Source organism: Myotis nattereri, assembly GCF_964212035.1.
Source record: "Myotis nattereri genome assembly, chromosome: 1".
NCBI classification, from domain to species: domain Eukaryota; kingdom Metazoa; phylum Chordata; class Mammalia; order Chiroptera; family Vespertilionidae; genus Myotis; species Myotis nattereri.
In genome coordinates this window covers 110,100,500-110,111,855 of record NC_138075.1, presented here as the reverse complement: position 1 = coordinate 110,111,855, position 11,356 = coordinate 110,100,500, and the positions used below count along the sequence as shown (strand labels likewise).

General features: G+C 44.3%; 1 pseudogene across 1 annotated transcript; it reads left to right on the top strand.

The window, feature by feature from the left end:
* Nucleotides 1-1,314: 1,314 nt before the first annotated feature.
* On the top strand, nucleotides 1,315-3,769 carry LOC308532975 (serpin B6-like; annotated as a pseudogene). The gene is made up of 2 exons: nucleotides 1,315-2,091; nucleotides 3,470-3,769. The product of its transcript is annotated as a serpin B6-like (transcript).
* The last annotated feature ends 7,587 nt before the right edge of the window (nucleotides 3,770-11,356 follow it).

Sequence of the window (11,356 nt, the reverse complement as noted above, 5' to 3'; positions counted from 1 at the left end):
ATATATATATTTAAAAAATAAATAAAGCCTACTTCTTCACAAGACCACTTTCTATACATCAAAGAAAGTAGAGACTATATAGAGAAGCTGGGAGCCACAGGAGCTCTCCAGGGACTGCAGGAGTTCTCCAAGGTCAGAGGTGCCTCTGAGCACCATTGTTTATGTCCCCTTTCCCCTCCATAGGGTGGGTATGGGCTCCATCCAGGTGCTTTGACCTACCTGCAAGGTCTCTGCAGCATGTTCCCAAGCCCATTTTGTCCCCAAACAAAGGCAGCAAGCAGGATCAACCGGGCATTACTACACACACTTGGCCCTCCCACCTGGAGCCTCTTTGGCTCTGTGGGCCAGTGCTCTGGTGTGCCATAGGCACCTGCTCAGCCCCAACTAACCTCCAAAAACCATCTGGCACAGTTAGCTGATGCAGAGACTGCTTCTATATAAAACCACTTTTTAAAGACTGGGAGAGGTAGCTATTTTGTGTAATTTATATAAACAAACATAGAAAGTCAAACAAAATGAAAAGACAGAAGAATCTCAAATAAAGGAACAAGAAAAATCTCCAGAAAAAACAAAACAAAACAAAACCAAAATCCTAGGGAAATGGAGATAAGTAATTTGCCTGATAAAGAATTCAAAGGAAAAAAAAGAATTCAAAGAAATTATCATAAGGATGCTCACCACACTTGAGAGTGGAATTGAGGAATTTAGGGAGAACTTCAACAGAGTTAGAAAGTACAATAAAGAACCAAGCCTACCTGAAAAATATAATAACTGAAATAAAAAATACATTAGAAGGAATCAATAGCAGATTAGCTAATACAGAAGAACGGATCAGTGACCTGGAAAGCAGACTAAAGGCAATCAACCAATCAGAGCAGCAAAAAGAAAAATGAATTTTTAAAAATGAGGATAACCCCTGGCAATGGGCAAGGAGACACCTGATTGGTGGTGTTGCTCTTATATCAATCAGGGGCAGAGCAGACATGCAGGCCTTAGTTCATCCTAGCTTGATGCCTGTCTTGGTGGCCAGAGTTGTTTCATGCCTGAGGCACATTAAAAAAAATGAGGATAGTTTAAGGAACCTCTGGGACAACATCAAGCACTCAAACATTCACATTATAGGGATTTCCAACAGGAGAAGAAAGGGAGAAAGGAACAGAAACTTTATTTTAAAAAATCATGGCTGAAAACTTTCCTGACCTGGGAAAGGAAACAGATACCCAAGTCCAGAAAAACAGAAAGTTTCCAACAAGATGAACTCAGAACCTGCTCCGCTCACTCTGGCTGCATTACTGACATCTGGGACTCACCATCATGAATACTATGTCGGAAGCAAATGGTACTTTTGCCTTATACCTTTTGAAAAGCCTTCTGAAGATCACTCAAAAAACGTGTTTTCTCACCCATGAGAATCTCCTCTGCCTTGGCCATGTTCTTCATGGGGGCAAAGGGAAACACCACAGCCCAGATGGTCCAGGCACTTTCTTTAAGTAAAAGTAATGGTAGAAGTGAATATGTCCAATCACTCCTCGTTGAAGTCAACAGGACTGGCATGTAGTACTTACTTAGAACTGACAACAGGCTCTTTGGAGAAAAAAATCTTATGATTCAACTCATCTTCCTGCCTCAAACTCTATGAAGCAGAGATGGAAGAGATCAACTTCTTCAAAGCTACAAAGGAGGCTAGAAAACACATAAACACCTAGATGGCTAACAAGACAGAAAGTAAAATTAGAGTTGCTGTCTCCAAATTGAGTTAGTCAAGTTACTTGTCTAGTTCTCATGAATTCCATATTCTCCTAAGGAATAATCCGTTTAACAAACAGCAGACCAAGGAAAGACCACTTAAAGTCAGCAAGAATGAGGAGAAACCTGTGCAAATGACTACCTTTAATATGACCTACACAGGAGAAATATTCACCAAAATTCTGGTGCTGCCTTATGTTGGCAAAGAGCTGAAGATGTTCATCATGCTTCCTGATGAAAATGTCAATTTGGAAATGGTGGAAAATAACTTATTCAGGAGAAATTCGTATTATGGACGAGGCCAGATATGATGGATGAAGAAGAGGTGGAAGTGTTCCTCCCTAGATTTATTTTTTCTGTTATAAGATGGTTTTGTTAAATTGATTTGGACATACTGTAGGTCAAATAATATATTCTGAAAACAACAATTTTGGACTTTATAGCATGACATAAAATTAGTAGCTTCAAAGATGTTAGTCATACTCCCAGCAACAGCATATAATTCATCTATGTAGAAATATAGAACTCTAGAACTAGCTAGAAACTCAGAAATCGGTGAGCTTAATATCCTCATTTTGTGAGAAAGCTAGACTCAGAGGCTAAGTGATTTGCCCAAGTTCATATACTTAATAGTAATAAAGCTAATAATCAAACCATTTTTTCCTAAAACTAAAACTCTATCAACAATATTTCAACTGGCTCTCTATCAACAAAAAGTGTAGGCTTTTTTAATGCTTCACTGTGACATGAGAGCTAAGACACTACAGGAAGTCGTTGATGAATCTGGTGACTGACTCCCCAAAGGCTTCTTTACCACGTCTGGAGTCAAATCCAGAGAATGACCACTTAACCCCAAGTGCATCTTTTTTCATGACCGCCCGCAAAATTATGTGTTCCTTCTAAGTCTCCCTTATGCACTGAGGTTTTAGTTATACAAAAACCCCTTCCAGTCAAACAAGAGAAAATTCAAACATGAGAAACTCAAGCCTTCTTTCAACATTTCCATGACGTTTGGGGTAGTTTATTTTCCAACCTCTGTGACAGACAAGACTTCCTGAGCAAAAGGACTACATGTGGGAAATCAATGCAAACAGCACTGAGAAGAAAAACAAAGTTCAAAAATAATTGCTTTTTGTGCTTGTCACTGGGGACTTTTGGTCTTCTAAACATTCCTTGAGTTCCTCCACATGATTTTTTAATATCAATCTTTGCATTTTTAAGCCCCTGGAATCCTTCTCTTGTAGAATGGTCTTCTACTTTTCATTTATAAAGAAAGGACTGCACGATGTACCTTGTAGTAGAGGGTGAGATACTGCATGTTGGTCTCCTTCCCCTGCAGGCTCCCCTTGAAGAGTCAGTGTGACATTCTGCCTCCTACACAACAGATAGGCACGTTCCCAGGAAGCAAGCTCCTCCAGTTCCAGGTTTGTGGCTCCTTCCTTCTGAGAATTCCCTGCACTACAATCCCCTTTTCTGACCTTCCAGAGAGAGGTATCCTCGAATTTGCAAGTCTGGGTGAGAATGGGCCCTTGTGGTCAAACAATGAAGGCGTCCAGGGGCGGCCTTCCTTGCTGGGTACTCAGAGGCTCCTCATCACCTGAGCAGGATGTTCCTCCACCTCTGCTGGGATGCGAGGCCTCTGCTACCACGCCAGCACCTCTGCCACCCGCCCCTTCAGCATGGCCAGGCTTTGCCACCCCGGCCCTGCTTTCGCCCTCTCTAGATTTAAACTGGAGGAGAATAACAGCATGGAGGATGTCCTTTACTCTCTGGGCATGGTCAATGCCTTTGAGTGGGACAGGGCATACTTTTCCAAAATGTTATCCATGAGATAACTGTTTCTGTCCACGGTCATGCACAAGTCCTTTGTGGAGGTCAGTGAGGAAGGCACAGAGGCTGTAGCCATCACCGCCACCATCAGGATGCTTCTATGTGCAAGAATCACCCCAGGTTCTATGCTGACCTCCCCTTCCTTTTCTTTACTCAGCACAGCAAAACCAACAGTGTTCTCTTCTGTGGCTGATTCTCCTTCCCTTAAGGAAATGGTCAGCACTGCATGCAGCCCTTCTCCTGTCTCCTGCGACCACTTTTCCTCTGACACTTAACCATGTGCCTGAAATCCCAAGTAGCCTTTGGTGACAATTCAAAAATTAAAGGCCTCATTTTGAATACTCCCCGCCCATCCAAGAAAAGATGAACTCAAAGAGACCCATACCAAGATACATTGTAATTAAAATGGCAAAAGTTAAAGATAAAGAGACAATGGGAGGAAGAAAGAGGAAAACAGGAGTTACATATAAAGGAAACCCCATAAGGCCATCAGCTGGTTTCTCAGCAGCAACTTCACAGGCCAGAGGGAGTGGCAGGCCTTCTTTAAAGTGCTGAAAGAAAGAAACTTACAACCCAGAATAATTTAGCCGGCAAGTTCATTATTCAGGATTGAAGGAGCAGTAAAGAGTTTCCCAGAGAAGCAAAAACTAAACAAATTCATCACTATTAAACCAGGTTTACAAGAAATATTAGCCCTAACTGGTCAAGGGTCCCAGGTTCGATTCCAGTAAAGGGCATGTACCTTGGTTGCAGGCAAATCCCCAGTAGGAGGTGTGCAGGAGGCAGCTGATTGATGTTTCTCTCTCATTGATATTTCTAACTCTCTATCCCTCTCCCTTCCTCTCTGTAAAAAATCAATAAAATATATTTTTAAAAATAAAAATAAAAATCATCATTCTCCCCTTTAAAAAAAAAGAAATATTAAAAGGTCTTTTTTAAGCAAAAAAGGAAAGGCCATAACAAGAAATAAAAAAATATGAGAAAGGAAAAAAATCTCACTGTTAAAGCCAAATATTTAATAAATACAGTGAATCAGATAGTTAAAGGTAAAAATAAAAATGTATCAAACTCAAACTACAGTAAATAGTTAGGTGATATACAACACAAAGAGATCTAAAACATGACATCAATAACACAAAGCATGGAAGAGGAGTAAAAATGTAGTCCTGCCGAAACCGGTCTGGCTCAGTGGATAGAGCGTCGGCCTGCGGACTGAAAGGTCCCAGGTTCGATTCCGGTCAAGGGCATGTACCTGGGTTGCGGGCACATCCCCAGTGGGAAATGTGCAGGAGGCAGCTGATCGATGTTTCTCTCTCATCGATGTTTCTAACTCTCTATCTCTCTCCCTTCCTCTCTGTGAAAAATCAATAAAATATATTTAAAAAAAAAAAATGTAGTCCTTAGAAAATATATTTGAACTTAAATTCCTATCAGCTTAAAATAGAATGCTATAGACATAGAATAATATACATAAACCTCATGATAACCACAAACCAAAAAAGTTTTGCCAGTGAAGGAAACCATCTCTACAAGATGAAAAGGCAGTTGCTGAATGGGAGAGATAGTCGCAAATGATACATCCAATAAGGGGTTAATATCCAGAACATAAAAAACTCATACAACTTAAAACCAAAAAAAAAAATCTAATTTAAAAATGGGCAGAGGACCTGAATTGACATTTCTCTAAAGAGGAGTAATGGCCAACAGACATGTGAAAAATGCTGACCATCACTATCAGGAAAATACAAACTGAAGCCACAGCTGTCAGAATGGCTATCATCAATAAATTAACAAACAACAAGTGCTGGTGAGGATGTTCAAGAAAAGAGAACCCTCGCACACTGTTGGTGGGAATTCAAATTGATGCAGCCACTGTGGAGTTTCCATAAAAAATTAAAAACATAACTGCCAGCCCTGGCCTGTGTTTCTCAGTGGTTAGAACATGGGTCCACACACCAAAGGGTCACAGATTCAATTCCCTGTTAAGAGTACGTACCTGGGTTGCTGATTTGATCCCCCAGGTCCAGGGCACTTGCGGGAGGCAGCCAATAGATGTGTCTCTCTCACATTGATGTTTCTCTCTCTCTCCCCGCTCCCTTCTCCTCTCTCTAAAAAAATCAATGGAAAAAATATCCTCAGGTGAAGATTGGAAAAAAAAATAGAACTGCCTTATGACCCAATGCCACTTCTGGGTATTTCTCCAAAGAAAACAAAAACACTAATTAAAAAATATATACATCCCTATGTTTATTGCAGTGTTACTAGTAACTGCCAAGATATGGAAGCAACCATATAGATGTCGATCAATAGAAGATGTGGATGCCTGGGGGTGGGGGCGGGCTAGGTCAATTGGGGGAAATAAGGGGACATATGTAATACTTCCAACAATAAAGATTTTTTAAAAAATAATAGTAGAAGATGTGATATATATATATATATATATATATATATATATATATATATATATCAAACCCTAATACGCAAATAGACCAAACAATGGAACAAGCGAACAACCGGTCACTATGACATGCACTGACCACCAGAGGGTGCGTGCAGAACATGGTGGAATTCGGCCACAGCAGGATGGTGGAGCAGGTGAGCAGGGGCGCCAGACCAAGGTGGGGCGCCAGTCGTTGTCATTGAGGTGAGCCTCTGGTTGTTACTGAAAATTCTTTGCTCCCATGCACCGCGGTCCCACCCGGCCCTGATTGCCCTTCAGGACTCCCCCCCGCCCCCCCCCCCCCCCCCGCTCCTGAGGGGCGATCGAGGTCGCAGCCACCTCTCACACCCGCTGCCGACAACAGCCCCACTCGCACCCGCTGCCAGCGCTAGAGTTGCTGCTCCCACCCACTGCCAGTGCCAGCCCCGCTTGCACCTGCAGCCAGCGCCATAGCTGCCACTCACACCTGCTGCTGGTGCCCAGCACCGGTCCCCATTGCTCTGCACTGTCAGCGGGTGCGAGCGGCGGCTGCTGGCCCTAATCACCCCTGAGGGATTCTCCACCTCCCCCTGCTCCTGAGGAGCGATCAGGGCAGCAGCTGCTGCTCACACTCACTGCTGGCACAGGCCCCAATTGCTCTGTGCCATCAGAGGGTGCAAGCTTGGCCGGAGCCATCAGCATGTGGGAGGGATGGTGGTGGGAGCGGGGCTGCCTGCAGAGAGGAGACCAGGGGCTGTGGTGGAAGGGGCCAGGAAAGGGCACAGAGGATAGGCTGAGACCTGCCCCTGTGCCCACCTCAGCCTCGCAGCCCACAGTTTCTTTCAAGGTGCACAAATTCGTGCGCTGGGCCCCTAGTTCAGCAATAAAAAAGAATGTAATTGTGCTACCTATTATAGCATGGATGGGCCAAGAGGGTATTATGATAAATAAAGTAAGTCAGACAGAGAAAGACAAATACCAAATTATTTCACTTATATGTGGAATCTAAACCTTGCCCCCCCCCCCAAAAAAAATGAATAAGCAAACAAAGTAGAAACAGAGTCATAGACATACAGAACAAGATGATGGCTGCCAAAGGGGAGAGGAGTGGGGGGATGGGAAATTTAAAATAAAGTCTATCAGTTACAAAAACAAAAAGGCTAGTAACAATAAACTATTGCCAAAACAAGAAAAAGACCCAGGACTTCCTCTCTGTACTCCTGGGGTGGAGCACACGCTGTGCTCACTTCCACAGTGGCAGAGCCTCCCTTTCCCACTCTGATGCTCCCTAATTTCACCTCCAGTGTTTTCATCTGCAAAATGGAAGCAGAGAGTTGGATTAGTTGATCTCATAAAAGCCCTAAGTTCTAAGTGTATAGTAAGTTCGCGTTGTTCTTTATAAAATGAGAGAGCTGTTCATTATGTTTTATATCCTGTGCATGACCAAGTTTTGACCCTGCCAGCACCCCTGTCTAAGTTGCCCACATATGAGGAACAGAACTGCTGGTCCTCATTTCCTACTACTTCTCTGAGTAGAAACCACAAAGACTAATAGGGGTAAACTATAATACCACCTTTGACCGGCACGAAGTGTTATCTACTATATACCATCTGCAATCTTGCTGAAGCCTTCCTTCTGCTTGTTATTATTTTTTATTTATTGCTGACAGTATTACAGATGTCCTCCATCCCCCCCCCCTTTGCTCCCCTCCACCCTGTCCCCACCCCAGGCCTTTCCTACACTATTATCTGTGTCCATGAACTATGCATATATGCATATATGTTCTTTGGTTAATCTCTTTCTGTCCTCCTCTGAGATCAGTCAGTCTGATCCATGAATCCATGCCTCTTACATGTGGAATCTAAAAATAAAATTAAAAAACCAACAAAACAAATGAATGAACGAACAAAGCATGAACAGAGTCATAGAAATATAGAACAAGATGATGGCTGCCAAAGGGGTGGGGAGGGGGATGGGAATTTTAAAATAAAGTCTATCAATTACAAGAACAAAAAGGCTAGTAACAATAACTATTGTTGTTCGTCAGTTTATTTTGTTCATTAGATTCCATATATAAATGAAATCATGTGATATTTGTCTTTCTCTGACTGGTTTATTTCGCTTAGCATAATAATCTCCAGATCGCCCTGACCGGTTTAGCTCAGTGGATAGAGTGTCGGCCTGCGGAATGAAAGGTCCCAGGTTCGATTCCAGTCAAGGGCATGTACCTTGGTTGCGGGCACATCCCCAGTAGGAGGTGTGCAGGAGGCAGCTGATCGATGTTTCTAACTCTCTATCTCTCTCCCTTCCCCTCTGTAAAAAATCAATTAAAAAAAATAATAATAATCTCCAGATCCATCCTTGCTGTCGCAAAGGGTAAGAGATCCTTTTTCCACCACATAGTATCAGTTTATTTTTGCTTTATTACTAATCAAGACTCAGCTTTGCCCGGCCTGAGTGGCTCAGTGTTTGAGTGTTGACCTGTGAATCAGGAGGTCGCAGTTCGATTCCCAGTTCGAGCACATGCCCAGGTTGTGGACTCAGTCCCCAGTGTGAAGCACACCGGAGGCAGCAGATCAATGAGTCTCTCTCATCATTGATGTTTCTATCTCACTCTCCCTTTCCTTTCCTCTCTGAAATCAATAAAGATAAAATAAAATAAAATAAAATAAATAAAATAAAATGACTAAGCTTTATCTGTCCTACAAATCATGAGTCTCTGAAATTAGGTGAAAATGAGCCATACCTTCATTCCCAACATGTTCATTCAGTGGCATAATTACCCCAACATTCTGGAAGTAATCATAGCTGTCTGTGGCTTTGGAAAAAATAATAAATTTAAGAAGTAAAATCAGCTGAAATCTTGGAGAGAGGAAGCACCTCCCCTGAGCTCCACCTGTCTGTGTTCATGCCTGTCCTCAAACCCAAACCCAACTCTTCAGGGAACCTCCATCTGAAAGAAGACTCAGCTCACCTGTCAATCAGAGGAGGAACAGCTCTGCCCTAGGAGACCCCAATCTGAGGAAGAAGACAGAGTCCTGTCCTGGGAACCTGGGGCTGAGCAGGGCATGACCCTGTCCTGGACATCACAAACTGTGGAGGAGACACAGTCCCACCTGGGGCTCTGAGGGGGAAATAAGCCTGCCGTGAGAGTCCCAATCTGATGAGGGGGCCTCAGCCCAATCCTGGGAATCTCAGGAAACATGGCCTGGTCTGAGGAAGGAGACATGGCCTTACTCTGGGAGCTCCAGTTTGAGGGGACATGGTCCTATCTTTCAGAGCCCAGAACTAGTGGAAAACTCCATTGATGCCCCCTAGTGGCACATATAAAGACCCCAACAAGCAACAGACAGACATTGCCAGACTGTCAATCCAAGACTCCGCCAAGGCCCCGATCACTGGGGAGTTTCAGGCCCAGTCCTCACCCAACAGTCACTGCCCCATCTGGCTCCCTATGATCAGGCGTTGACCTAAGCTTCTCACGCACACCTGGCCAATATTTAACTCACTCAGGCTGGCCTAGGGCTTCTCTCTGGCCAGAGCCAAAGTAGGACATGGAGACTTTGCTCTCCCTCCCCTCCCCCCTCCCCAATCCTGCCCCCACAGCAGGCTGCAGGCAGGCTGGAACAGTTCTGTCCTGCCCCTTCCTGGGCATGTCCTTGACACTCATCACCCCAGGCTGTTCTCACAACAACCCTAGGAAGTGGGAGCCATTATACCCCCTTTAGAGATAAGGAGCCCAAGGCTGAGAAAGCATGATCTGGGAGTTGGTGGGGGAGGGATTCACAGGGTGTTCTCTACACCTTGTGCAGAGCCTCTGTTATGGGTTCACTCAGCGAGATAGACCACTGACTCAGAATTTAAATTTAAGAGCCTTTATTAAGCTGGCCAGCGACTACAGTTACAGCACCCTGCCGAAGCAGAGGCTGAACTGCAGTGCAGACTACAGGAATTACAGCGTTTTTATTTGCAAAAACCACAAAGTTACAAAACCTTAGTTCCTGACACAGTACAGCATCATTACAGTAACTACCTTCCTATCTATGTGTTCTAGGAACAGAGAGTACAACATGCTGGGAAGGGGCCATGAAGCCATATCTCAAGGCCTGGCCTGATGTCAGTACCTTCCTATCTATGTGTTTTAGGAACAGACAGCACAGCATGACCCGTCTGGCCAAAGCGCCAGATATGCAGCCCAGCACACCTCTCCTTGTACCTTGCCTCACTCCTCAGTCAGGATTGCCTGGATAGAACAGGGAAGGTCAGAAATGCAACATGATCAATGAACCATGTAGAGAGGTGGAAAGGGCACTTAGCTGGAGGGTTCGGAGCCCTGAGCTCAAGTTGTAGGTGTGGGTGAAATTGGCTAAATCCCTCGCCCTCTCCATCTTCAGCCACCTCTTAGGTCTTCTCCAGCCCTATAAACCTGAGGGTCCAGCCACGAACAATGAGCCCACTCTGTCAGCCTCACCTAACGCTATAAGCAAAATCCCCTGAGGGTCTGGAAAACTTTGAGGTGGCCCACTGGGGTGAGGTAAATTTGGTGAAGATGAAATGATGGGAAAAGCCTTGGGCTGGGAATCCCACCTCTGCCTCACAAAGAAAATTAAGTGACTTGTCTAAGCCTCTCAGCATGTCCAGTTCAGACCCTTTTATCTCAAGTATCACTACCACCCTTTATATAACTTAGTTTAAGTTGTTGAGAGAGGCACTTGATCAGTTCAAGCCATCTTTCTGCGCCAGGCCATATAGGTCAGAGGTCACATGTTAGTCAATAATTGAGTCCCCTTGCAACCATGTCCATCAAAAGTCCCAATAGTCACTACACATTGTGATTTCAGAGGTGGGCCCTGCCAAGAGAGACAATGGCACAGGGGGGAACTAGCAGAGCCACTCAAGAGCCTCTATTTGTCATTTTCCTGTCTTGCCCAACCATCCTCATACCCTCAGTGCAAAGCAACCTTGCCCTCAGTCCTCCCAGACCTCCTCACAAATTAGAGGAAAAACCACAGGTGTTCTTAATCCAAACCAACTCACTCCTTCACTGAAGGAGGCTATGATACTGGGCCAGGTGGTCCTGCCTGGCTCATTTTTCCCTCAGGATGACATCTCTCCCAGGATTCCCTGGGTCCCTATGCAAATGTACCCAGTCCCTGAGGACCCTCCAGATCTGCCCAGATAAGTTTCAGTCTTAAGGCAACTTGCTCCTCACAGAAGGATTTCCAATTGACAAAGAAATCTGAGGAGGTAGCAGACTATCTGAAAGAAGGGTAGTGAATGCACTGTAGGGGAGGAGGGAAATCAAGCAGAAGCTGTATTTTCCTAGTCCAAAGCTTATGTGGTTTAAAAAAAAAAAAAAA